Source organism: Micropterus salmoides, unplaced genomic scaffold (assembly GCF_014851395.1).
Source record: "Micropterus salmoides isolate LMB-PRFRI ecotype aquatic unplaced genomic scaffold, ASM1485139v1 Ms_hic_scaffold_1954, whole genome shotgun sequence".
NCBI lineage: Eukaryota > Metazoa > Chordata > Actinopteri > Centrarchiformes > Centrarchidae > Micropterus > Micropterus salmoides.
This window is the reverse complement of record NW_024041100.1, coordinates 1-27,153: the sequence shown is the minus strand read 5'-3', so window position 1 is coordinate 27,153 and position 27,153 is coordinate 1. Positions and strand designations below refer to the sequence as shown.

Here is a 27,153-nt window from a genome sequence, read left to right as displayed (position 1 = left end):
TGCACAGGTGATACCAAAGGACTACAAGACCATGACCGCCTTGGCCAAGGCCATCTCTAAGAATGTGCTGTTTGCTCATCTGGACGACAATGAGAGAAGGTACAAAATGTTTGTGACCTCGCTGACTTCTTTAATAGGTTTGCACAACATCCAGTGTGATGCCAGCCATCCAAATGTGTGCGTGGACTATGAGTGCATGTTTGTAAGCTGATAACGTCATGAACAGGCCATTGTTCCAGTAGAGTGTATTGCTCTCGTGGCCACTGTGTGCCAGTGTTGCCTGCTTTGGGAGCATCTCAAGTCTGCGGAGATGCCGACAGACCGTGAAGGAGGGATGAACATATACAGATGTGGAAGAAGAGGAGGGGTATGCAGCGAAGGGTGGGTAAGGGGTCAACTCGATGTGTCTGTGTGTGTTGTATTGCATTGTGTTGTTGGTTGTTATGGTAACATGTGTATGTCAGTATCATGTTGTGTATTCAGATATGGGCGGTGGTGCTCAGATACATTGCTCAGAAATCACAGATTCTCCATAGTCATCTAACAGAGAGTTGCGAGCCAATTTCCCTTTATCCCTCCCTTTTTTCTTACCATCTGCTCCTATTCGTTGTTCTTTCACATCCCTCCTCTCTTCAGCCATCCTCTCTCCATCCTTCCATCTGTCCCAGATCTCCAGTGATAGCTGGGTCTGGCTCTGACAGAGGAGGGGGGTGTTGTGGGAAAGGCTCTCAGGTGGCTGGCGGTCCTGCCCGCCAGCCGGAATAGTGTTTCATTGGCGGGGAGAATCCATTATGCCCCATGGAGAGGAAAACACCGGCGCTTTCCTGTTGGCTAAAGTCTCCACGGACCAAACCCAAAACACACTATTTCCAGTCTTTCGTCAGCTGACAATTTACCGTGCTCCCTTGGCACAGGCATGCAGACCTCTGATTGCACGTCAGTGCCTCTGAAGCAGCCCCGAGCAGAGTGCAACATGTGATAGTTCAAGACAGTCTGAAAAACCATGTCCTTGGGTGGCTGATGTGGCAGATTAGAGTTACACCAAAAAAAATATGGCAGTAGACCATAAACCATCAGGTTTTAATGTACTCTTGGCAGGCCGAGCTATGTAACGGCATCATCGTCAGAGCTTGAAATGCGTGATGTAGAATTTAGTCGACAGGCTGTCATGTTTGCTGTCTCGCTACACACAGCTAGCATCGACCATTAATGCTGTGCACACAGGAACTCGTTGTTGTGGGATTCACGGGTGAACATGCAGCTAGCAGCAATGTAGGCTCTTAGCTAGTGAAAACCTTGTGTGATTTGCTAGATGTACGGGGACATGGCAGTTAGTTGGCTATGTCTTCTTCTAATGCGCTATTTCTCTCTCTCTCTGTCACTCTTAAGAGTCTCCCTCACTCTCCTCTGTTCCTCCTCACTCTTCACTTCCAGCTGATGATGCTGGATGGCTGGTTGGTCGACTGGCTGGCGGGTGGCTTGGTCGCATTGCGGTTGTGTTGCGGTTGTTGTGCCTGGAGCCCCTACTGACAGAAGTCTATTGATGTGTGGCCTATGTGTTCCTCCAGCATTAACGAAAAACAACACACAGCAACCAGCAGACCTCTTCACATGGCTTTGTTACTGTAGAGTACACTACATGCTCTCATTGGTAAGGTTCGGCACAAAACTTTTGCCTACTCATCCTTAATGTTGCACAATATCAGTAATCTAGTAGTGTTTATCACTATTACTAAGTGCACCAAAACAGAAAATGAAGCCATACTCATTCACAGTAATCATTTTTGGTTGTTGATGCCTTCTGTCGTTGGCATGGAAGTCACAGTATGAAGTACATGGGTTTCTTTAGATGTGCCAGAACTGTCAAGGACTGACGCACATTAGCAGATGGAGACTGCACTCCACAGTCCTCTCTCTCAGTCTCTCACTCCCTCACTGTTTCTCACCCTTCTGTCGTTTTGCAAACAGCTGGCCATTTGGGTTATCAGATGTTCTTGGCCATGTGGTCTGATTGGGTGAGAAGGTAGTGACAGTTGACCATTGCTCCTGGTGTGGGCCTGTGCTCGACATCAGGGGAATGGGTCAGTGCATGCACCATTGGATGACAGGTGGTTACGATCAAAAACTAGTTTTACATGCAAAAACGAACTTCTCTTGAATGTTGGCATTGGCAAATATAATAAATGGCTTGAAACATTCACAAAATGGCTGTATGAGGACAGTGTGTGTGAGACAGAACAAGAAAAATACAGAGGGCTGATAGCCGTGTATGTGTCAAGGAAACATCTTCTGTGATTAGTCACTCAGCAGTTATGTAAGCTGAACGCCACACAATTTGTTCCCCCATTAGCACTATATTATGCTATCATCTCCTTCAGTAATGAGAAAACAATGAAGCCCTCTTTGTTTCTCTACTCTCTTTAGTGCTCTCTTTCATCTCTCATCACTTTGTCTTTGTAGCCCTCTTTTTTCCTTGTTGTCTTATTCTCTCTCAACCTGTCTCTAGTTCATAATCTATCTCATCTTAAGTTACTTATCTGCCTTTCTAGGAATCCAGGGAGATGGTACTGGCTCAGTAAGCAGTATGTTTTTTTACTGAGCTTAATAACAAACCCCCATTGATGAGGCTGCGTTTTCTTCTACTTTAATTGTCAAATTTACTTTTTTGTTTTAATAGTTTTTGCTTCTGCAGCAGCGGTATGTTGTGCTTGTATGTTGTTGGGTTCGAATAATTTCCTGGTTTATTCTGGAGTTCTGGAGAATGGACCTATCACATGCATCCTTGTTGCTGGATTGACACATATCTGTCAAAATGGCTAATGTCTGATGTGCGTAAATTAGACAATCAGCCACCTGTTGTATGTGATTAGATTTGATTCTTTCCAATAATTGTATATATACAGTATAAAGAGGAAGTCTTTCAGCAGTGAAGCTGCTCTATCAGTCTTCTCACTGTTGAGATGACTGTGTGTGTGTGTGCGTGTGTGTGTGTGTGTGTGTGTGTGAGAGAGCGTGCGTGTGTGTGTGCATGCGTGTGCGTGCATGTGTAATTACAGGAATAGGCCAGGCAGGAGAAACAATATCCTGGAGGGCATCTTAGGACAAGCAGAATATTATTTAAACTAAAACACAGCGAGTCTGGTCTGCGCTATGATCATATCCTACTTTGTAAATGTTTGTTTCCGTAGCTTCCATTGTCAGGAACGTAAAGACGTCAGGATTTATGTGTGTGTTTGGAGTTCTGGAGAGAGAATGAAAACAGAGAATATAGAGGGGCATTCAGTGAAAGAGGCAAGAAAGAAAGGCTTATGTTTTTCCCTACAAACCAAACATTCAGATTACCTGTTGTGCTGTTCTACCTGAGCTCAGGTAAAGCTGCGAGGCAGAAGGAAAGAGGAAGGGACAAATAAAAAAGGAAGATATGGCACTGCCTCTCTTTCTGCAACTTACATCCCTACTGCTTGCTTTCCTTCATCCCTCTTACCTGTCAGCTTCCTCTGAGGTGATTAGGTAATAAAGCAAATGCATTTTTTGTAAATATCCATTGACCCAAAATTTGGAATCCTTCCTATAAACTATATTTCAAGTAGTTTTGATGGAGATTTAATGGGCCAAAGTTGTGGAGAGGTTTAGGAGAACAAATGCATAGAACCGCTGTACTGGTGCAAGAGAGGAGCAAACAGACCTCACTTTTTACACACACACACACACACACACACACACACACACACACACACACACACACACACACACACACACACACACACACGTGCATAAAATACCACCATCACTACAAAGGATGACAGGGATTACATTATCATGAGAAACACACACACAAGGACATTCTCAAGTATGCGTGTCAGACTGTTTTCCCAGTGAGGCTGCTCCAGCTGGGAGCATGGAGTCTTTGATTAACACACCATTCCATATGTCAAACTTTATGGCCTCAAAGTTTCTGAGCTCCACCAGCCGTGTGTGTGTGTGTGTGTGTGTGTGTGTATGTAGTGCATCTTTCTTCAGCTGCCTGGAAGTGAAACCTCAACACATCCAGATTTCAACTAAACTCTGTTTTTGTTATTAAAACAAGCTGGAAAGCTGCAGAAGTTATTGGAATAAAGAGATTAATGCGCATACCTTTCTTGTACTTAATCTATATTATTCAGATTTATCCTTCAAGAGACACGTATGTATAGCTCTCATGCATTGCAGTGTGAATATAGTGCAAAGTTAAGAATATTTTGTTTTGCTGAGCAAAAACATCTTGCTTTGTTAGGAATACAGACTGTGAGAGAATGAACATGTACTGTACGCTCAGGAGACAGTATCTCTGTCTGTTTATCTCTTTGACCTTGGCTGGTCTCTAAACTCACATGTGAACGTCTGCCATGGTATGGCTCCCAGCGGGCCACTGGGTGGACACTTCCATTTGCCGCCCATTAGCTGCCATAATGACCTCATTATGATATGCCCACACAAACAGACACACATGCACACAAGATAAGATGGGAACAGGTGTTTGATGTGCAGATTGTGCTGAGCCTGCTTTGCTAACAGCCAAATCAGCCTGCAACCACCTGTCTCAATACTGTAACCATACAGTAGTTGTTATCATATCGACTGAAACTTTTATCTCAACTTCCCATGTGGATTACTCTGTTTTGGTTTCAGCACTTAGGTGATAGTTTTCAGATTAAAGGTTTTGATAAGGAAATCCCAGCATTGATAATCAGGTCGTGCTATTTTTCACCAATTTGGATATCTGGCCAAATTATCAAGTTTACAGGCTTGTGTGCGTATATGTACACACGCACACGTTTGTCCAGGTGCACCCTCAGATGAGATTTGCCAGCCTATCTCCCCACCACTTCCCCGTGTTAAATGCCCACTGAGAATCAGTCTTTTAATATGGTCAACAAAAGTGCTATCGCCTGTTCAAACACACATTATTTCTGTTTCTACAGTAATAGTGTTTCTTATCTAACTTCCTACTGAAGTGATATGAAATGAGACTTGTGATAGCAGCAGACTGTGCACGTGTTAATGTTGGCCTGTTTGTCAGTTTTTTTTCACACCTGGATAAATGACCTTGATCTCCTACTTAGTTAATGTGGGCGTGCAACGAAGCAGCGAAGGCAAGAAGGGACAAACACAGGAGTAATTCTTTGAGGTCACATTTGGAGAGGGATTACTTAGAGAAGAAGAGGCTTCTGGGGAATCTGTCAGAGGTGCATTTATTTTTCCCTTGACACAAACAAAACACACATAAGATACATATATATGCTTATCAAGTTATCTCCTCCCGTCCACCTGCATTAGTCTAATTCCCTCTTACCACAAAACACTCTCATGGGGACTGTGCAGACATGAGAAGCCCTGCTCTCTGTATAACCACATCAATTTTCTGGCAGGCATGAGGAGACCCTGTTTATCCCATTCCTGGAGCTGTCTTGGCAGAGTCTGCAATATTCTAAAATAACATTGCCATCTGGTAACAGGAGTTGTTAAATCTTTTCAGGTCAGGATCCATTTGTAAATCAAGCAAATACAGTACTTTATATTTTATATGTAGAAAACTAGAAAATACTCAATTTTAAACCATCCCATAGGAAGAAAAATCAACACAACAATCAAAATTCTGGGGTTGAAAGGACTGTAATGAGGTGGTTCTTACCTCATCCTGCCTGCTTTAATCCTCTAATTAACAAGCAGAGTAATGAGTTGATGAAGTGACCGATTAGTTGACCTCTGACCCTTAAACCCTGACCTCTGCACCTTCCCCACTAGCCCCTGCCGATGGATGGGGAACATCTTTAGTGTATTGGCACTCTTTGTCTGTGTGTGTGTGTGCCTGAAGAGGTGCAAAAACAATAATAAATAAATCAGTGAGAGACAGAAAACTTAAACAAACAAACCATAGCGAAGTGAAAGACTGCCCGAGAGAGATCCGTCTCATCTTGTGTTGCAGTGGAAGCTTATTTAAGGCCTGTGCGAAGGGACAAAACAACAGAGAGGGTGCAATGTGAGATAGTGTGCTGCGTGGCCATATCAGATGAATAGAGCTGTCATCTTTTTTCCTGATAGCTCACTCATTTGAATCAGGCTCCATATCAATAGATTTGGAATTTGAGCCTTGTGCTCCAGTGGTTGGGTTCATATTTAAAACATACACACACACACTGTTTCTAAACTTAACAGTATAGGCAACGTTTTGGTTTTGCTAAACCTTGACAAAATGCACAGTTACAGCTGCACACTATCTAATTCTCCAACATCCACATGCACATGGTAACACTCATTGTGTTGTTACCATACAGCAGCCTCTAGGGGGTGTTTTTGCCTCACACAGATTATACAGATATTAACTATCTGTTGAGTAATTGCTTATGCTAGTCCTTGTACTGGTATTGTGTGCATGCTTGGGCACTTGTTTTTGGTGACCCCCTGCAGGCTGTAACTTCCTGGCAGTATATAGGAAACAGGATGTGGTGGCACTGAATGGCATCAGATGACTGTGTCTGTCTTCTCCCACCCAGATCTCTTTTCCTCGTGATTTTGGAAGTATCCTGTAGTTTCAGTAGTGTGTGTGTGTGTGTGTGTGTGTGTTCGCTTAATGGTTATTTGTGTGTCTTCCTGCCATTTAGAGGGAACCTGTTTTCTCTGTGTGTTCAGGTGGTGGAGTAGTGACGATGTTTGACTGCATCTGTGATTTGTATTTTATGGTTGTCTATTTAATAACAGCAGTCTGCAACATGAACAAATTAACAGGTTTCTGTTGTGTGTTGTTTTGTTCTATTTGTATGTGCATGTGTTTGTGTTTCCTGTCTTACTGATTCCCTCATTGACTCTCATCCCTGTTCTTCCTGAGAGCCTGGTGGTCCTCTTTTTTCCCCTTTTCAGAATTCATCTACATCCACACTCACATCCAGTCCCTCCCCCACATTCATGCGTAGTCTTCTCTCTCTATCCCCTGCATGGCTTTGTGCCGCTGCCACAATGCCAGGGGCCAGGCGTTGAGGTCACTCACCACAGGAGAGCTGCAGGCCTGACTGAACCTCCACCATCCCCACCACCATCCAGCGCACTGCTGGCCAGCAGTCTTACCTCCCCCAGCACACTACATCTTTCTTCAACTCAGCTGAGACACCATCACCTTTACGCCCATGCAAACCACAGGGCACATACACACAAACACATCATTTGTAGGAAGTCCATATCAGCGAGGCTGCGTTCTTGCATGCTAGTGCATATAAACACACTCATACATGCACTCTGCATGCACATACACAGTCTCCCACACACATGCAACTAGCTGGAAACTTTTGTCCCTTCTCATACCCTCTGCTGTGTTTCAACCTGTCCCCTGCTGACTCTTCCGGCCCCTGTCATCTTTCTCCATCCTTCACTCCATCCAGTTCTTTAGAAAGTAGTGAGTCATGTAGTAGTGTTAGTGTCTGGAGTCCTTTTAGAATGTTGTATTCCCTCCAAAATGCACCCCAGAGTCTGTGCAGGACAGTTTTCCAACAAGCTATGATTCATCCCTGCCTTTTCAGCTGCTTATACCATCAATGTTGTGTGCACATGTGTGCACATGTGTAGACATATTTTCCCTTTTCATATTAGTATGCGCAGGTACTTACGTGTATGCAAGACTGTTGCATGTGAGTGCTTAAAAAAGGGGTGTGTGAATGTGTGTTTCTGTACCTGTATGCTTGTACAGTGCATACCCATATTTGTTTTGCATTAAACAGGGAATGGGAGAGAAACTGGCCCCTGCTTTGGATCTGAGCAGCAGTTGGATAAAATGTCCACAATGGGTAGTGAAATCTCAAACAAAAACAAAATCGCCCTCACAAACACTTCAACAGCCAAAGTGCCATAAAAGAGAGAAAGGTTATAACAAAAAATCACTGTTAACACTTTTAAGCTGTGGCATGTGTGCATGTGGTCATATATTAGTTTTGATAACTCGGGGGATTGTGATCGTGGCCAGTGGCACGTTTCATTTCATGTGAATGAATATGTAGGGTAAATGTGTGTGTGCATGACAGTGACTTCCCAACCAGTGTTTGCCCATTCTATGAGGACATGATGTTCCTGCAGCCCTTCAGTACATTTATAGCTCAGCTCAAAGTACAACCCACACACTGACCACCATACATTAGCCGAGGACAGAGCAGCCCAGCGCCATACAGAATAGCCCGGGTTGGCCCGTGGCCTCCTATTGTATACATCCCGTCTGCTTTGTCTATGCTACTGTGATAGGTTCCAGTGCGCAGGCACAGACAACAGTCTTGTTATAGCGTGTTGATTCTCCCATGACCTCCTCGTTGGTTTGTGGGTGTCACTCTGGTTCAGTTTCATTTAGATTAGAGGTGCTCAGCCCCTTTCCATGCTTGATAAGTTTGAGTGTGTAATGTCTCAGGGAGCTTGTGTTATAGAATTTAGGCCATCGCAGAGCAAAGTGGATAGTTTGTGTTCAGCATTGCTACACTAATGCTGCTATCTAGTTATTTACAGTACATAACGTGTCTCCACTGCCAAGCGGGTCTTGCCTTGTTGCATCTCACCAAGCACTCATAATTTCTCTGCAATTTTCATTAACAACTTACAAGACTGTTTTTACGCCACATGATTAACAGTGGGAAAGCAGAAACAAAAACAAACGTGAATGAGAGGGAGGGAGAGAGATGAAGGAGTGAAGAGTGAAAAGATTACCTTCAAAGAAACAACAAAAACACACATGTCTATAACAGGGTTATGGGTTTTTCTAAAAACAGATTCGGGAAATAAGGTGGCACTTGATGATAGAGGTAAAAGCTCAGTGCATTTCTTGATCATATTCAGTGATTTTATTGCAATTAATGGTCTGACAAATAAGCTTCACGTCTTTTAATGATTTCAGCAACTTTACTCTTTCATTTTTGGTTTTCCGAAACATTATAACCTCCAGGTTTTAAGAGCATTTTGACAGCATCTGCTCCACTTTTGCATTAATTCACTGTGTTCAAAGCCAAAAAAAGGGGGGTTGTTCTTTGTGTAATTATATTTTGTCTTCTGTGCTGTGATAGTGTGATCCACTATCTAGGTCTAATTTCTTGCCTCATCACTAAGAAAACAGTCTCACTTGTTTGGATGAGCCTTTCAAAACTTGGTGTGGTAATAAAATTACCTTACATTTCTGATCTGTGTAGGAATGTAGGATGCTTCAGACCTCCCTTCTACAAATTTGTTTAAATCGAGAAGCAGTATTTCTTTTAAATTTACAAATGAAGAATCATGAATGAAACTCATACTGTCAGTTCTGAGTGAGAAAAATGTGTCCCTCACTGTATCCAGCAGCTTTCTATACATTGTTGTTACAATTAAACTTAAGTTTCCAGTTAGCAAGTTTCTAGCGTTAGCCCATTCCATGGTGTTCCATGAGCACATTATGCACAAGGTGCTGGTTGGTTGCTCAACACTGTCCAGGCTTGCAGGCCGTGTGTCTGATTAAGCTGTCTGTTTACAGCAGGAAAGGCCTTACGTCAGTCAGATGTCAGCTATTGAATGTCAACTATTTCTCTCCCCTACATGCACCCAGTGCACCTATTACCTCACTGCCCAGAGCGCTGGTGGATGAGGTTTGTACACATTTGCATACACATGAGAACAGTGTACAGTTTTAGCCTTAAGCATTTCCACCTCGTCCTTTACTTTTCTCCATCTAGTCATCCTCCCCTCCCGTGTTCCTCGGCCCCTGCGGCATTTTCAGAGTTTTCTCTCTGTCTCAGTTTCAGCGTGTATATCTTATGTGTTTGAGCGTGCTCGTATAATGTGCCGTGTTGTGTAAACACCTCTCAGGTTTAAACCCCAACAAAGGACAATTTGTGTCCCGATCTGCTTCTCAAATGCTTATCTTGTTCCAGTGCTTGTCCTCAGCGAGGTGGGAATGAGGGAGGGAGGGGAGGGCAGAGGAGGGAGGAAAGGAAAAGACATGCCCGCGGGACAGCGGCATGTCTTGTGATGTTTAGCGACGTGTCAGGATATGTGTGTGTGAGAGAGAGAGAGAGTGAGAGAGGGAGAAACAAATCTTGGCATGTGTACACAATGGTTGTATTTTCTGTGTATAATACATTTGTGTGCATTCAGGGGAATTACACCTTTCTATCTCTGAGGAAGGGAATAAGTCTACCTCTTAATCTGTCTAAATCTGTTTCTCTCTCTCCTTCCCTCATACCAGTGACACGTCCCCTGTAGACACATCAGTGAGGCAGAGGCTTAGTCCTGTCAGCGCCTGGTTCAGCCTGACCCTCTTTCCCTCTAAGTGGAGGAAGAGCTCGCTTTTTCCTGCCCGGGGGCAACAAACAACGGAGACAGGGGGCATTAGGAAAGTGCGAAAATGCATGAGTAATGAAAATGCGATCTAGACAGACCACATGAGGAAAATGGGTTAAAGTAAGCAGAGGAAAGTGGACATTTTAGTAGTTAATCACTACACAGCTGCCTAATCTTTATACTGACCGAATGCAACAAGGTAAAAGGAAAGAAAGTGAGAGGAAAGCAGGGGAGAGACTGCAGGGTTGGACATGTTTGTGATGTTTTGAGGCTGACATCATGGCTGCATCAGCAGATAGTGTGTGTTGGATCATCAGGTAGGCCTGTAAAAGAGCCTTGTCACGATGAACACCCACAGCAAAAGAGGGGTGAAGGCCAGCAATGTAGACTGAGATTCAGCTGAATGTGAGTCAGACTTTATTTTTATCCCTTTTGCTAATCCAGCTCAAATCTTTAATGACACAGGAGAGAAGGAGGAAATACATTAGATATGGACCCACACGCCAGCTGTACTGTATGACCGGTACTTTGCCAGGGAAATAATTCAGCTATTTTCAGCAGTAACTAGTGCTTGAAATGGGCCGGTACTCACCGGTATGCAGTACCGGCACTTTTACATGCTACTCTTTGGCGAACCGTGACTTTTTCCTCTGCACTTTTCTGCTCTCTTCATATCAGGTTGTCTGTGCGATTCAAAATGGTCCTACATAAACTGCATTACCCAGGGGGCACTAAGGGCATACTCACACTAGGCCCGGTTGCCTTGTACCGTGCCCGAGCACGATCTCCCCACTCCCTCGCTGGCCTGCGCTCACACTGACCAGCCCTAGCAGGTTTACGTCATCACTCCAGTGTTTCCCATACATTGATTTTTTGTGGCGGCCTGCCACAGTACCAACGCTGACCGCCACATATTGATTTTTGATTTTTGATTTATTCGCTCAGCACCTCATCTCACTCACTTGCTTGTTCCAGCTGTCTCTCATATACACTCTCTCTGCACACAACATAAAGTGTCGAGTTAAGCTTCGTAACACACGCCAACATACAGTATAATAAAGAGTAGGGAGTACTGGCACTTCAAACACTGGCAGTAACATACAAATAATCCAATGATTTTGAAATACCTACAATCATGATACTGTCAAAGTTTGATGTTTGTTCTCTGGCCTGTAACACATCCTCATTTCTCCTCACATGCTCTTATCAACCACTCCCTCTTTCTGACTCTTTTCCTCCTCAGACAGGTCCTTTCTTCCACTGCCATGCAACTCTATCTCTCACCTCCATGATGCTAGTTTGAATGTGTGTGTGTGTGTGTATGTTGGGTGGGTATGTTCCAAGCAGTAGTCACAGCAGAGGAATGAGGCTGGCACCGTCATTACTGCCACAATTAAAACTGACAGCAGACATTGTAAAAAGCTTATTTAAGCTTGGATATGTGAGTGAGTGTGTTTGCTTGTTTGTGTACGAGCAATGGTGAACAAGGTGTCTGGTAGAAGGCCTAAGCTGTCTGGTATTTTGCTTCTTAACAGCCCATGCCTTTCCTGAATAAATCTCTCTGTTTCTATCTCTCTCTCTCTGTGTTTCTACTTTTTCTCCCATCTAAACCAACACTTCCAACCTTGGCTTTCCCATTGCCATGCCAGCAACACAACAGTGCAAGAAAAGCTAGGTACTGGGCACGGTGAGAAGGTGATAAGGGCACATTGCCCTCTCATGAAGTTGGCATTGGCAGGCTAGCAGAGTCCAAGGTGCCAGTTCGAGGTCAGTGGTAGTTCAGTCTGATATTCTATCTGACGACTACTGCTTCAGTTAGGCTCAAAGGTTTCAGGAAAGCTACTGTGTCAGTTATTATTTTCTCCACATTGACCATCCCTCCCTGCAAGGTGTTTTTAGGTGTTTGTTTGAATCATTCACAGTGTGTGTTTTTTTTGTAAGCACATCTGTAAAGAATATTTCACTGCCTAGCGATGCCATGGTTTGACAGCTCACTACTTCATCCTGCAACATTTCATTGGATAAATGCACCACTTTCTTAGCTGTCAGCGACCTTTTGATTTGCATTTTCAAACTGGAAAAAGTTGGCAGCTGACAGCTATTCACCATAATTGAATACATTTGAGCTGAGAAATGGGCCATGCAGTTGCATAATTATGGTTCACTGTATATCAATAACAGCCACTATAGTTTGTATAGGTGTTAATTAAATCTTCAGCTAAACCTGTCCTATAGTTTGTTGACTGGTCTGGTATGTATATAATCAGCTTTTCAGACTTGCAAGGTTATTCACTGTATAAACTCTTGAAAATACAGATTAGACTGAACTCTCTCTTTCTCTCAGGTGGTCTGATCATTGCAGGAGCAGGTTTTAGCAGCAGTGCACAGGTCGCACAGATCTCCAGCATAAATGCGCTGGCCCTCAGGTGTTTTGGTACTGCAAAGCACACATATTGAGACACACGTCTACACTTTGAGGCCACAGGATGCATCCAGGTTTACACGCCTTATAAACCCAAGCGGGGCCAGGTGTGTGGGTTTAACACAGTGTGCTCCCTGCAGTCGGTTGGTTTTAAATACAACTTTCAACATTTAATCACACAGCTTACTCTAACTAGACCTCTTTAGACCTCCATGTATGCAAACATTAGCCCCCATTAGATCTTTGAGACAGAAATATCAGTCCAAAATTCTATTCAGGATTTAAAAGTTTTCAGTGCCTAATAGACCATTGCAAAGTAAAAGAACACTGAGTGTGCTTTGGAACTTGTGATGTTTATCAGACTTGGATTTTGAGAGCCCTGAGGACCAAAGCCAAGGGCAGACTGAGAAAAGGCCATTTGAGCTTTAGAAAGTGAGGGTTCTCTTTCTCCTTGCCTGGCCTCCTCTCCCCTCCCACATTGTTGACCACCTCTAAGTGGTCATTGCCACCAGCCATAAACTGTTACATCCACCTGTAAACCTCCAGGACCACCTCTGTGCTGCATGGTTGCCTGTACACTCAGTATAAGCTAGTTCACATCAGCTTAGGCAAATAGTAAGACCTTGTAAAATCATTAAAAAAATAAGCTCAATCTGGCATATTTTAAGATGGGCAGAGGGTAAATATTCACCGGTGTGCACACAAATAACGCTATGTAGCTTTGGTATTTTTGAACATCTGCACAAAAGTTGACGGCAAACTTTAGTACAGCCACAAGCTGCAGCCTGAAATGTGTGTGCTAGATTAAAATTGCTACTTGCAGTGTGTTTACCCTACTCTATGGTTCCTTCTCCCTCAAGAATTTTTGATCCTACACATCTGCCAATAAGACTTTATGATGTGCAAGAAAAACCTAGTTTACCAGAAACAACCATATTCAACTTGTCTTTCAGTCACAAGATATGTGAATTGAAATTAACAGGACTGTAGCTGACTGTACTGTACTGATATGTGATGGCTGTAGGAGGGAAGCAATCTGTGGAGTGTAGCCCAGTTAAATCAGTAGTTACAAAATAACAACAACTGTTCTAAAATGTTTTATTAAAATACATGTTTTCTTCATTTGGCCCCTGCTGAAATCATTCTGCAGCTGTTGTATTATGAAGTACCTTGCCCAATGAGATTATTCAATATCGCCACTGTAGTTTTAAAAGTGGACTACGGTTGTGATTTGGTGGTTGGAGGGGATCTTTGTAGTGTGTCTTGGCCAAGTAAGACACAACAAACACTGCTGGGGTTTTCTCAGCCAGTTTGGAGGCTGATAAAAAGAAATCGAGAGTAGCTGACATAGTCTGGTCCCTCCATTTTTCGCCAGGCCTCTAGGGAGAGACAGGGCGCGTGCCAAGAGCTTTCATGTCATAAATATCCTCCCTGAATGCTTCAGTGCTTTATAATTATACCTCCTTCATCTCCCCCTTTTTTCTCTCTCTTACTCACTCGCTCATACTATTGTCAGTGGTGTGTGTCTGTCTGCATGGGAGTTCATTAGTGTGTATACGTGCTTCTATGTGCATACCGGTTTATGTAATTAGATGGGGAAAAAAACAGCAAATGTCATTGTGTCCACACTAACAGAGCTCAGTGGTTGTTCCATGTGAGTAACTTTGGCTGTTTGTCCTCAACTTTAAACTCTAAACATTAAACTTTACATCACTTAGTCAGCCTCATAAAGCTGTTTTCCATCTCACTACGATATGCCCACAATGAGTCACACAACAGGCTAGTAAACAATTCTGTTAACTGCCATCATCAAGGAAAGTCTAATTTATGTTTTCATGCTTTTTTTGTCAGTTTGCTTGTGCTTTACACATTATGCTGACATGTTAATCATAGTAACCTGACACTTTAGTTAAAGTTGCTGAGAATGTGCACAGTGCATCATGGCGGTCCTTCGTGAGCTTTTAATTCTAGGTAGACTATAGTAGGTATGCAGCATAAATTCTGTTCCTCAGGTCACTCAGGCATTGGGGAACACCAGCTGGCAGGACTGCTGAAAACACAATCAACCATATTTCCACTTCACGGCTTACTCATTATTCCATCGGCATCTTACCAAGATATGTATAACGTATCATGTAACAAAGTGATGAAACTTTTTTTTTTTAACTTTTCGCAGGTGTTTATTAGACAGATCATTGTAACCTCTTTAGTTGATCCCTGTGGGGATTTGTTTTTCTCTATCAGATCAGATTTTTGTTGAACCTTTGCTTTTCCAAGTGAAGGTCACCCTGCTGCTTTTGTTAGTCTACAAAACGTATACATATTATGTAAATCGAGAGTACATTTAGTGCCCTCAGGTCATTACTTATATCAGGGAATTGTGTAGACTTACTAAACAAAGACTATTGTTCTGATTTGCCAGAATCAGCAATCTGAATTAGTATCAACTGTGGTAGTGAAAATTAATCCTTCAGGCACTTAAGGCATGAACACTGTGCCAGCCAAACCAGTGGCACATCGCTGCCAAGACGCAACATGGAGAGCTGGGAAGTTCCCGTATGTGGTGCAGTTGTTGATTGTTTTGGTTATTGCAAAACCTCTTCCACCCAGACGAGCAATCATTCTGGACGGGTTCCCCATTAAGCGCTTGTGTAACTCAACATTCTGTGGCCCATTCAGCAAAACAAAGACATGGCAGCACGCCGCGCTGTTCCAGAGTCCTTTGGTGTTAATGGCATAATAGCAGCGCTGTGTGTTGAGGTAGTAATGTAAGAGATAAGGCGTCTGCTGCTGAACAAATAAACAGCTGTGTTGTAGGAGAGATAAAGAAGGAGGGAAGAGGTGAGCGAGAGAGGCCATCCACGCCAACTAGGAAGAACAACAAGCGATCCAGCTACAACAAGCAGGCCTGATTTTATTTCATTAATGACTGAAATCCCTAAGCTAACCGCATTTTTATGGGTGTTTGAGAACAATAGTAGGCTGTTGCTGCGTTGTTGTGTGCATGTGTGTTAGAGAGTGAAGGTGCACATAAACTTTTCCTATCATTCCCACACAAACGCACACATACATGCATGTGTACAGATTCTCACAGTGGTGTACAACTTGCAGCCCAAGGCGGCAGCTGCATTTTAGTGTGGTTTGGTTAACAGTTTCACGATGAGCACAACACAGGGCAGGGCAGGGCGTAACACAAAGGTGTCTCTTTTTTTCTAATTGCATTCATTTTGATATTGACTGAATATCTTGGCGTCATCAGTTTCTCTCTTGAACTTAAAACTGCTGCTTCACCGACACATTAGCCCCTCAGATAATACACAAGTGTCATTATCTCTAGTGAAACTCCATGTGCTACAAACAAACACATATATACATATATACGGGCAATGTACTGTCTATATGATGTCATCTGGACTGTGTGTGTGCACAGGGGGGTTGAGTGATTGTTGTCATTTGATGATATTATTTTTTATTTTACCTTTATTTAACCAGAAAGAAAACTCATTGAAATTCCATGAGCGTCCTGGCCAAGACAGGCAGCAGCACAATTTACAAGGTTGCAGACATTAAAACATATAACATATCAGCGATGGGGATGCACCGAATGTTTGGCCACTGAAATTAATCGGCCGAAAATAGCAAAAAAAGCACTTTCAGTGTTCAGACTAATAATCCAAAAGACCAAAAAATTTTACAGAACCATTACATTGACATTTTGGCAAGGTGGAAGCATTTTAATGTGTCCAAGAATGACAAAAAAATCGCCGTTTGCAGACACTGTTCTGCTGAATTGTCTCCTAGCACATCTACTCCATCTGTGGCTGACTTCTTAGAAAAGGCAACCTGCTTTGAGTGTTTCTGTCACTTGTTTATGAGAAGGTGATTAAACTAGCCGCACCTAAATTAGGAGTGCACTACGTGAGGGCTGTGAAGTCTCCATGTTGCGCGATACAAGAACCACATACAACATTATATATATATATAACATTATATATGGGTCCGACTTGATGAATTTAGCACGAGGATACACATGTGAAAATATCCGGTTTTCAAGTGTCTATACAGGATGGAAATAAGATTAGGCTAACTGGATTATATTCACAGAAAGTATAAAACATATTACATGTGTCCATTAAAAGTTAATAGACACATGTAATTTACTTTACCGGACCTTCTCGGGTCTCAGACCTGTCCCCCATAGTCTCTCCAAATCCTGTGGGAAACACTGAGTAAAAGCACATTTACAAAAAGATTGTTAATGTCAAATATCAGTATAGGATATGTTGCTGCAACAAAATTCATCCAACTTGTGTTCTGAGTTAAGGTTACACAACTTAATGAGAGTTGTAAAGACCAGCTTGTGGTAAAAGGACAGGCTCTTCTTTAAAACTAACTACAGTGGTTTCAACACACTGACTCGTTGAAAAGAGACAAGCCACAGGCTGTAGTATTAGTGGTGATAACAAAACAGTGTTCCCCACTAAAAAGCCTCCATTGTGAGAGTGAGATTATCATACATTGGATATCAGATCTTTCACAAAACTACCTAACACTGATGATAGCTGAAGAAAAGAGTAAAAAACAATCATGGAAGGAAAAAAGAAGACAATCTGCTAACAAAAAAAAACTTAATTAGACTAAACGGTAGGGCAAATTTTGTCGAAATTGCAGTATGGTCTACTGCAATTTTCAAATCGCAGACCTTGCAGTATTTGTTATAGGTTATATGTTTGTCAAAATATAATTTTAAATGAAATATTGTTGTGCTACAGAGATGTCCTGGCGTACACATCATATTCTAGAGACTTGTTTGGTACAGATGTACACTGAGTAAAGCACATTTTGACGATTTAATTTATGCAATGGTAAAAAAAAAAAAGGCAAAATAAATGTGAATGTACTTGTTCATTATATTCAGTTTCGGCTTCAGCTAAGAATTTCATTTCGGTGCATCCCTAGTCAGCGAGGATAGTATGAAAATAGAGTGGGCATTTACATGGATGCATTTTTTTTCTTGCGTGCATGTGTACTAGTAAGTGTACGTGAGGGCACATGCACATGTGTTGCAGAGATGTTACGGGGTGTGGTGTGTGGACAGAGAGGACCCAAATGCTGCACTCAGAGGGAAGGAGGTTTATTGGGGGAAAAAAGGGTGAGAGGGACTGGAGTGGAGGGAGAGGAGGACGTCGGGGAAGTACTGGCACGGGGAACCAAGGAGACAGGGGGCCAGGGAGCCGGGGAACACGGGCCGAGGAAGCGAGGAGAGGCAGGGGAACAGGGAGGACGCCGAGAGGGAGGTCCGAAGGGGAGTGGGCCAGTGGATGAGCCCAGCCGAGCGGAGGACGAGGGTGAGTGTACCTGGGAGGGAAACAAACCGAGAGACAAGGTTAGGGGGAGACAACGACAAGGCACAGGGTAAGTTTGAAAAAACAAGAAACAAGGAAGCCTGAACACAGGAGTGGCACCAGGTATGGAGCAACGACGATCAAGCAAGGATGGTGTGGAGAACCGGGGTTGAAATACAGGCTGGGATGAGGTTGATTACTGGCAGGTGTGGCAGGCTGACGAGGTGGATGATGGGTTGCAGGTGCAGGTAGTTGGCTGGGCTCAGGAGCAGAGGGAGAGAGAGCACACGGGGGAGAAAACACAGAGAGGCGGGCAGAGAACAGGAAACCAAGGGAAAAAACAGAAAAACTGATAAAAAGTAGAAAAAACCAGGACACTCACCGTCAGCCGGGCTGCCACCACAACAAGAGAAGTATCTCCGCATAGCTCAACCATGACAGAAGCTTTGTCTTCCTCCCTAGGGTGGAGGTGAACTTCTTAGACCCCCTCAGAGTCTGCGGGGTCTCTCTGTCTCTTTCTGTCTGTCTTTTTCAGAACAGCACATCCATTGTATTGGGGGGTGGGGGTGCGTTGCCTTTTCATAAGGTCAGAGGGGCTACAGGTAGCGGAAAGGACAAGATTAATCACTTCATCTGGGACAGGCGGGGAAGGGGGCGATAGACCGAGAGATGAGAGAAATAGGTGGGCAGCAAGAGAATTAGAGGGAAGAAAGGGGTAATTGAGAGGGGAGAAGGAAGAGAAAAAGTTATCGAGAACAGACAGGGAGGAAGTTGGGGATTAAGAAAGGGAAAGAGAGACAGGTAGAGACGAGGGGAAGTAATTACCTGCATAAGTGTCTTTGTTGTGCTCACCGATGCATTCAGCAGGCAGGGCATGGAAAGAGAGAGGTGGCCAAGGGTAATTGCCTAAATGCAGGTTCGCTTGCCTTTGATCCTCTTGCTATGACTGTGTCTAGGGTCTTGAGCATCCTACTTAGCTGTGCAATGCATCATCATCATCGACACTATCATCACCATCACCACTATGAGGGGGCTCAAATCAAAGCACAACCTATCTTGAGTTAAATACAGATTTTGAAATTTCAACATCAAGATACGACACAAAGGTTAATTACTTGTATGCGCTGATTTCCCCCATGGTATTTTTACTCTGTTCTCCTGTTGAATTTCCTCTTTTTGTAAATTACACATTACTAGTTACACGTGACTTGAAGCCGACTGCTCTGAAAGCTCCCTGAATAAACAGACTCCATGCCGAGCGCAGGTGGTCACAGATGTGGGGAGAGTTGCTGCAGATGTTGCTCTGACTAATGACCATCAAAGCGTTTTGAGTTGTGTGTCATATGAGAGTGCCAGTGTATGTGTTTTAATATATGCTTAAATATGTTTTTGACTTACATATGTGTGTACTGGTTGCATGTAGCACACGTGTTACTGTATATGGAGGTTGTGATGTGAGAGTGTGTCTGTGCATCTTTTAGCCTGTGCTTGGACACTTCAAAGAGTGAGTGGGTTTTTTTGTTCACATGTGTACACTGTGTGTGCTGGAGTGTATGTGGGAGTCTGTGGCCAGCTGCATCGCACAGAGCCTACCTGTGGGTGTAGTGGCCCAAATCCACCTTTTTAAGTCTGCTTTATTCAGTGTCACATAAACAAACACCAGCAGGGTCCTTTCACTTCCAAATCACTCAATAACATCCTCAGATCTCCCCAACATCTGTTGAGCTGCAGTTTATTTGTTTGTATGTTTTTTTTACCAGGGAAGTTCATGTAAAAGCAACACTTTTATGTCTGTAGTGTGCAGCAAGGTGTTTTGGCTGTGTAAACCTTTCATTTCAAAGTGCTGCATAGCCCAGTGCACTGTCATGAGCACAGACATATTCAACACCCACACGGTATTTTGTGCAAACCTGTGTGTTTTCATAGAAATATACTCAGACACAGACACACTGGTGTAAACACATACGTTCAGTGACAACACACACACACAGAAACATAACGGAGAACGGGCTGTAACTTGCCCCACATTCACTCAGCAGGTCTTGTAAGCCTTTGATATGCCTGACCTTCTTTTATTGTTTTTTTTTCCTATATTTCTCTTTTAGACGAGAGGTATGTAACTGTTAGATAGATAAATACCTTGGAGGGAGGAGGAGAGGAAGGATACTGAGTTTTCTCTTGTCCCAACACATCTCAGCAGTGGAACTTTAATCTGCTGAGGCTTCATGCATTTAAACAGCCCGATCAGGAACAGTCTAACAGGCGCTTTCCCTGCCGGGCTGAGACATAAATGAAGTGCTTAGGCACAGCCATCATTTTGTTTGTTTTCTCAGCGCCTCTTCTAAAGATACACTCAGAGATAAAGGCTTTGATCATGTGCTGAATCAACACAGAGTCGTGTTTAAGCCAATGTGCAGTTCCAATACAGTGTAAAGATGCAGAGAAAGTGGCTAAGCTTTGTAATGCTGATTTATCTGGTGATAATGTCTCTTATGTTTGGTACTTGACAAAGTTCACAAAGTTCAGTCTAAGCACCAGTAGTAATAGATAAGTAGTAATCATTATTTAACAATTATAGTGTATATTGTTTATGTTTTTGAGCCTGACAATGAACAAAACTGTGGTGGATTAAACCGTTAAACCGATGTTCTCATTGGCATATGTTTGTTCTTTTAACTGAAGATAGTGGGTTTGTTTGGTGATTACACATTCGGGTATCTTGTGTGTGCGGAATGAGGACTGTCCCCTTGGCTGTGGTATACTGAGGGATAGAGTTGACACAGTGATGACGGCTGCTCCGTCTTACCATTATCTCTTCCACAGAACAAATCTTGTGTGTGCGCCATAATAGCATGTATGTTGGTTATAACTGTATTCTCCTTTCCTTCTCCTTCTCCCTCTCTGTTTCTTTTCCTTCAGTGACATATTTGATGCCATGTTCCCAGTCACTCACATTGCAGGGGAAACAGTTATCCAGCAAGGTATGTATAAACAAAATCATGTGCAACAGTATATGTGGGTTTCAGGAATTAATAATAGTTAAATAGATCTGAGGGTGTGGTGATTACAGTTTTTCTCACTTGCTTAACCAGGCTTTACAACTAAACTTTCAAAACCATAACCAAAACTTTTTCGTACACCCATTTCCCTAAACTCTACACACAAATCCGTTCATTTCTCATTGCCTACACCATCTGGTCATTGAGAAAACACTAACATTCAATATTGTTCACTCAATCAGCACAGGGTGAGCTCAATTAGCACACAGCTACCCAGGTGGAAACAGAAACAGTCATAACTGATAACACATCAATCAAAACCTTCAATAGATAGATAAAAGGGCCAGAGTCAGTTCATTCAGTTTTGAACAATGGATCCAGAGAAACCTGAAGGAAGAGGCAGAGGACACCAGAGAGGAGGAGGAGGAGAGGAGTAAGAGGTGAAGGAAGAGGAACAGTAGGAGTTGGAGGAGGAGATGGGATAGGAGGAAGATGAGGAGGTGGAGGAAGAAGAGTAAGAAGAGACAGAGCAAGAGTAGGGCGGAAGAGGAGGGGGAGGAGGAGGTAGAAAAGGAGGTTGAGGATGGGAATCTCTGGCCTGTTCCAGACCAAAGACAAGACGCTGGAGAGAATAATTTGTTGTTTGGTGTTTGTACTGTATAGTGCACTAAGGAAAAAAATGTGCAAATATAGCCAACCAGTCTCGTGTGTGTAGAGGTGTATGTGGTTGTTCTGTAGCAGCCTGTTGTCATTTGCATTTAATTTAATCGGTGTAAATGGGGTAGATGGCTGTGCCTAATGGCACTGCTGCCTTCAGATGTCTGCAGGGATTTAATGAACTGCAGAAGAAGCTTTTCATATAGTATAAAGCAGCTATTTAACTTATAGTTAAATGCAGACTTACAGATGTTTCTCCTTTAACCACGTTTAACATAATTTTTTTATGCGTATTTAATCACATCTAGTGGTTTAATTAAAAATGTTTATTTACATTTAACCATTATTGCCAAGCATTTAATCCAAGCAGATCAGCGTTGCACCAGAAACATGGTATTCTGCGACATCTATTCTCAGCAAATACCAACAACTTCCTTTGCACTGCCTTATTTGAATGAACCTCCTATCTGTTTGCGCCTCTCTCTAACCTGTACGCCATGTGTTCTACACTGGGCACTAAAAAAACACAGACAAAGTGAATTCCATGGTCAGAAAAATACCAAAGCCCCACACATTGCCCCTGTCTGCACCAGACATCAGGTCCCTCTCCTCTGCCTAACCACAGTCGTCAAAGCCTTCACTCCAGACATCCCTGGACTTTGAAGGAACACAGAGCTTAGCAGGGCCAGACTGTATTTTTTCCAGTAACCCCCACCCCCCACTCACCCACTCAAACTCTACCGAACACAGATACACTATTTGATACACTGAAAACACACATTCTCCCAGACAAATGACCACTTTCAGATAATACTGTGTTCACACCTGCATAAATGAATCACATAGATTACATTGTGGAGCATGCCATACAAGCACACACTCTCTTAGACAATGAGTGAATCAAAACTATCAGCTTTCGGACACACACTGGATCACACACGCTCAATAACTCCCACCTACTCTAAGACAGCATCCAGGAGAAGGCTATATCAGTCCTAATTTGGTGATAATAAGTCTAGCGGACTTTGCAGGGCCCCCAGTCTCAGGCAGCCCTTTGTTATATCACTATAGTGTGTGGTATAGTATATAGAGCGCCGATGTCATTGCTAATGTCTGGACTACTGTGCAGGTTCAAAAAACCCACCCCTGCCACTGGTCCATCACACACTATTTAGACACAGCAAGAGTTATCGACGCTGTGCCTCGATAGTATTTAAACAAAGGTAGAATTTACTCTATCATAATGTAAAATGGAATAGAATAGATATTTTTATTTCTTCTAATCAACTGTCTAATGTAATACATCAGGTTAATTTAATCTGCTGTTTCTGACATATATCCAATTTTATAGCTATAAGCGATTGGTTTGTTGGTAAAAGAAAATATTATGTATGATTCCACATGTGAAATATCAAATTCCAACATGAAATCAGTTCTGAAAGATGGACACATCTGCCTTAACGGTGCACCAGCAGTGGTACAAAACACAAAGTCAGAGGTTGTAACCCATGTTTTCCTTTTGACCAAAGCCAAAGAACCTTAACAGTGTGTATGACAATTAGCTTGTGTCGAAACAAGGCCATGCTGAGTACACCAGCCTACCTTTATGTGTGTGTGTGTTTGTGTATGTGTGTGTATATGTTATTGTTGTTGTCAAGATTGCCCAATCCAAGACCAAGTTAAGACCAAGACCGAGGGAGGGCGAGACCAATTCCCCACATTACATGACGCACACTAATATGCGGAATTCTCAAACACTCCTTTACCATGCTTACCATCGCGGGTAGGGGTGACAGTCGTTAAGGGGAACAACATATTTTAATTAGGGTTATTGGTTGCATTTGAAGAAATACATTTTACATCCAATCAAAGTTAGGATGTTAACAATAAATCAGACAATGCAAAAGTAATTTATTGATTCCCAAAGTTATGGTCTTGACTGGTCTTGAAATAAAATCCCAAGTCCTCAATGTCTGAGTCCGAGACGAGACCAAGACCATCAAAAAGTGGTCTTAAGACCAGTCTCGAGTACTACAACATTAGTTTATGTATCTGTGTGTGTGTGTGTGTGTCTATGTATCTATGTGTGTGTGCACGTTCAGGTCAAATATTTGCCTGCACTCTCAGGCACAGGGGGGATGGAAAGGCGCAAAACAAAGATTTGAGCACCGAAGTGATAAAAGACAGGAAGAGTAGAAGAATAGAAAGGCAGAGAGAGATAGGAGCGGGCCAAGTTGCAGCAGGTTATGTGTGTGTGTGTGTGTTTCTGGGGTCTCCACTGAGAAGGTTCATCAGACAGACAAGGAGCATTTTGTGTGACAAATAGAGCTGTATGATTAACGAGCCCTCTCCACTCAGTATTAATTAGCCGTGTGAACTCCTGTGAACTTTACACACAGGGCGCTCAGCCTTTCAAGTCTTCAGGTGAACATACACATAAGAAACACATTTACACAGTCATATACACCCTCACCCCGGTACCTAAGAGAAGCACACATGCATACTTGTGTCATATAGACTCACACATAATTACCAACTTGTACCTCTGAATGGAGTTGTATTTATTGTAAGAGGTAGATGCAGGGAGCGCTTCACAGTGCTCATGTGTATGTGCCTGTCAGTCCTTTTCAATAATTTCCCTTGATCCCTATGTAATGGATAGCATAATTAAAGGAACACTTTACCATTTTTCAGCCTTATCTCCAGACTGGATGCTTTTAGCAGACATCAACCAACCAGATCCCATTGCTCGATTCAAGGGTTAGGGTTCGCTTCGAAAACTCAGCATGCCCTTGGTAAAGAAAGAAGAGGGATCCAGTCCGCAAACCAAACATTTTTTCCCGGCTTGTGTTAATGATAATAATAATAAACTTTATTTATATAGCAACTTTCACAGTTACAAAGTGGTTTACAAAAAACAGTTATTTATCATAAGGTACTAAAAGATCTGCTAAATAAATTGGGCCTAGGCCAATCAGGACTTTGTAAGTAATCAATAACATCTTATAATCTATTCAAAAGCAACAGGTAACCAGTGTAAACTAGATCGGATCGTGTGATATGATCATGTTTCTTAGACCGAGTCAAGATCCTGGCAGCAGAGTTTTGGATTAGCTGGAAACGGGAGAGGGATTTCTTACTGATACTAGAGAGCAAGGAATTACAATAATCTAACCGACTAATTCTGTAGGCATGCATAAGAGTTCCAGATTTTTGGCAGAAAGAAAAGGTCTAGACCTCGAAATGTTTGATGTGATTGAAAGCAGGATTCAACCATGATTTAACATGTTTGTCTAAGCTGAGGTTTTGATCAAAAATGACACAGAGATTGCAGCAATGCTGAGTTATTGAATGGGACAGTGAACCAAGACTGTTTGACATTTGTGTATTTACACTACCTTGACCTATGCTCTAAGAACACCAAGTTGTCTCTATTTTTCATTAATTGAGCATTACAGCCTCATGTGGTTGCTAGCATGGATGTACACTTTGTAGCCTTGTTTTGTCTGTTTCTGTTGAAAAAACATGGATCTCAGTACGAGTACTTCCTAATAGAAAATGTGTCTGTGTCACTTTTCTATATAGAGTAGCAATGTCTCGAACAGAATAAATGAAGCTGATGTCTGTGGTGCATACTACGAATCTGTACTGAGGTGTTGTAGCTCTGCATTCTCAGGCATCGCTGTTTCAGAGTTTCCACTACTAGGCTACACAAGCAGCAGTAATGAGCACTGCTGTTTGCAACTTTCTGATGGCAAGAGCCCTATATCACAGAGATATTGGCAGGCCTAGTGAAATATGCATTCTGGGTCGCCCTGAAGCTTTTAGAGGCCCTCAGTTTGTAAAGACCCAGAAAAATGATAGTAAGACAAGAAATTCAACAGTTGTTCTTTTAAGGAGGGATATAGTTGACAGACATGAGGAGGACAGTGTGTGTGTTGATGTAGAAGTTTAGGGAAAGATAAATCCCAACAATTTATCAACCTATTTTTCTTCCCCCAGCTCACAGAGAGTGGTATTCCAAGTGTTTGACAAATGATTTTAATCCCTTAATGCACCCATTTTGGTTTAATGGTTTAAAATCCACCTTTTGAGAACTTAAGCAGGAGGTGGAAGTAATAGGAAGAGTAGGCTTTCCTGTTGGCTCCAAGTCCTGCTTTTTCTGCTCTCACACACAAAGTCCTGTGTTCTCCCTTTTTTTCTTCCCTCCAGGCGATGAAGGAGACAACTTCTATGTGATTGACCAAGGTGAAGTGGATGTAAGTGGCTGACATGGACGCACAAGCACACACACAAAAAATTTCTCTAATCTTACGTTATACTTTAAATTCACTAAAGCAAACTATTACAAATGAAGGTGGAGTGTGCCAATATTAGCATTTATTCACCTGTTTTGAAGTGTTGGCCAAAAGAAGGATTTTGACTCAGTGGGAAAACCCTGCCTCTCCACTCATGTTGAGACAATGTTTCCCTCTAACAATGCACAGGTTGTATTGGATTGCCCCCATGTTTTGTTCTCTTCAAAGTTTGGTTCCACTCCGATGACAATCTGAACACAGTGCTTTAGAGGCTAGCCCACTGTGAAGGCAGCCAAACTGAGAACGTCTTTTGTCTTAGCAAGCCTGACACAGAGCGATAGAGTTAAGTGGAGAGATAAAACAGGAGCTGTCGGAAAATTAAACAGGAGTGACCTTTCGGCTTACAGCGGCAAGCACGGAGACAGTGGGTAAGAGGAGAGAAGCAGGTTGGCAAGCTGGGCTGAGCGTGCCGATATAGACGACCCACCTTTGAGACAGAAAGAAGTGTGTAGAAATACTGAGATGGTGCCTTGATAGAAGGACTGCGTAACAACTAATGGCATGATTGTTTTCTATAGAAGGGAAGCTGTGTGCACAACCATTCTATTTTTTAGCAAGGTCCACAGCAGACTATCGGCACACTGGATGATATCTCCCTAACTTTACTAACGAGAAAAGCCTCGTCTTTTAGGCCTGATAAAACGTTGCCTGTGGCTCAACAATTTTACTGTGATTATTTTGACTGATATCGCAATTGCGATATGATTTGCATTTTTACATAATTTCTCATTTTCATGTAAAACCTATTAAAAATTTATTATGGATTTATTATTTTTGTGTACATCTGTACCAAACAAAGATGTTTTCTCAAGTCTCTAGAATATGATATATATGATACACCAGGACATCTCTGTAGCACAACAATATTTTTATAATTATATTTTAGTTATATAAACTATAAAAAATACTGCAACGTCTGCGATTTGAAAATTGCAGTAGACCAATTGCAATTTCGACAAAATTTGCCCTACCGTTTAGTCTAATTAAGTTTTTTTTTGTTAGCAGATTTTCTTTTCCTTCCATGTTTGTTTTTTACTCTTTCTTCAGCTATCATCAGT

General features: G+C 42.5%; 1 long non-coding RNA gene across 1 annotated transcript; it reads left to right on the top strand.

The window, feature by feature from the left end:
* LOC119911194 lies at positions 1–26,030 on the top strand. Its single transcript, XR_005445829.1, has 3 exons — positions 1–99; positions 21,001–21,062; positions 25,950–26,030. It is a non-coding gene; the product is annotated as an uncharacterized LOC119911194 (long non-coding RNA).
* Positions 26,031–27,153: the final 1,123 nt, after the last annotated feature.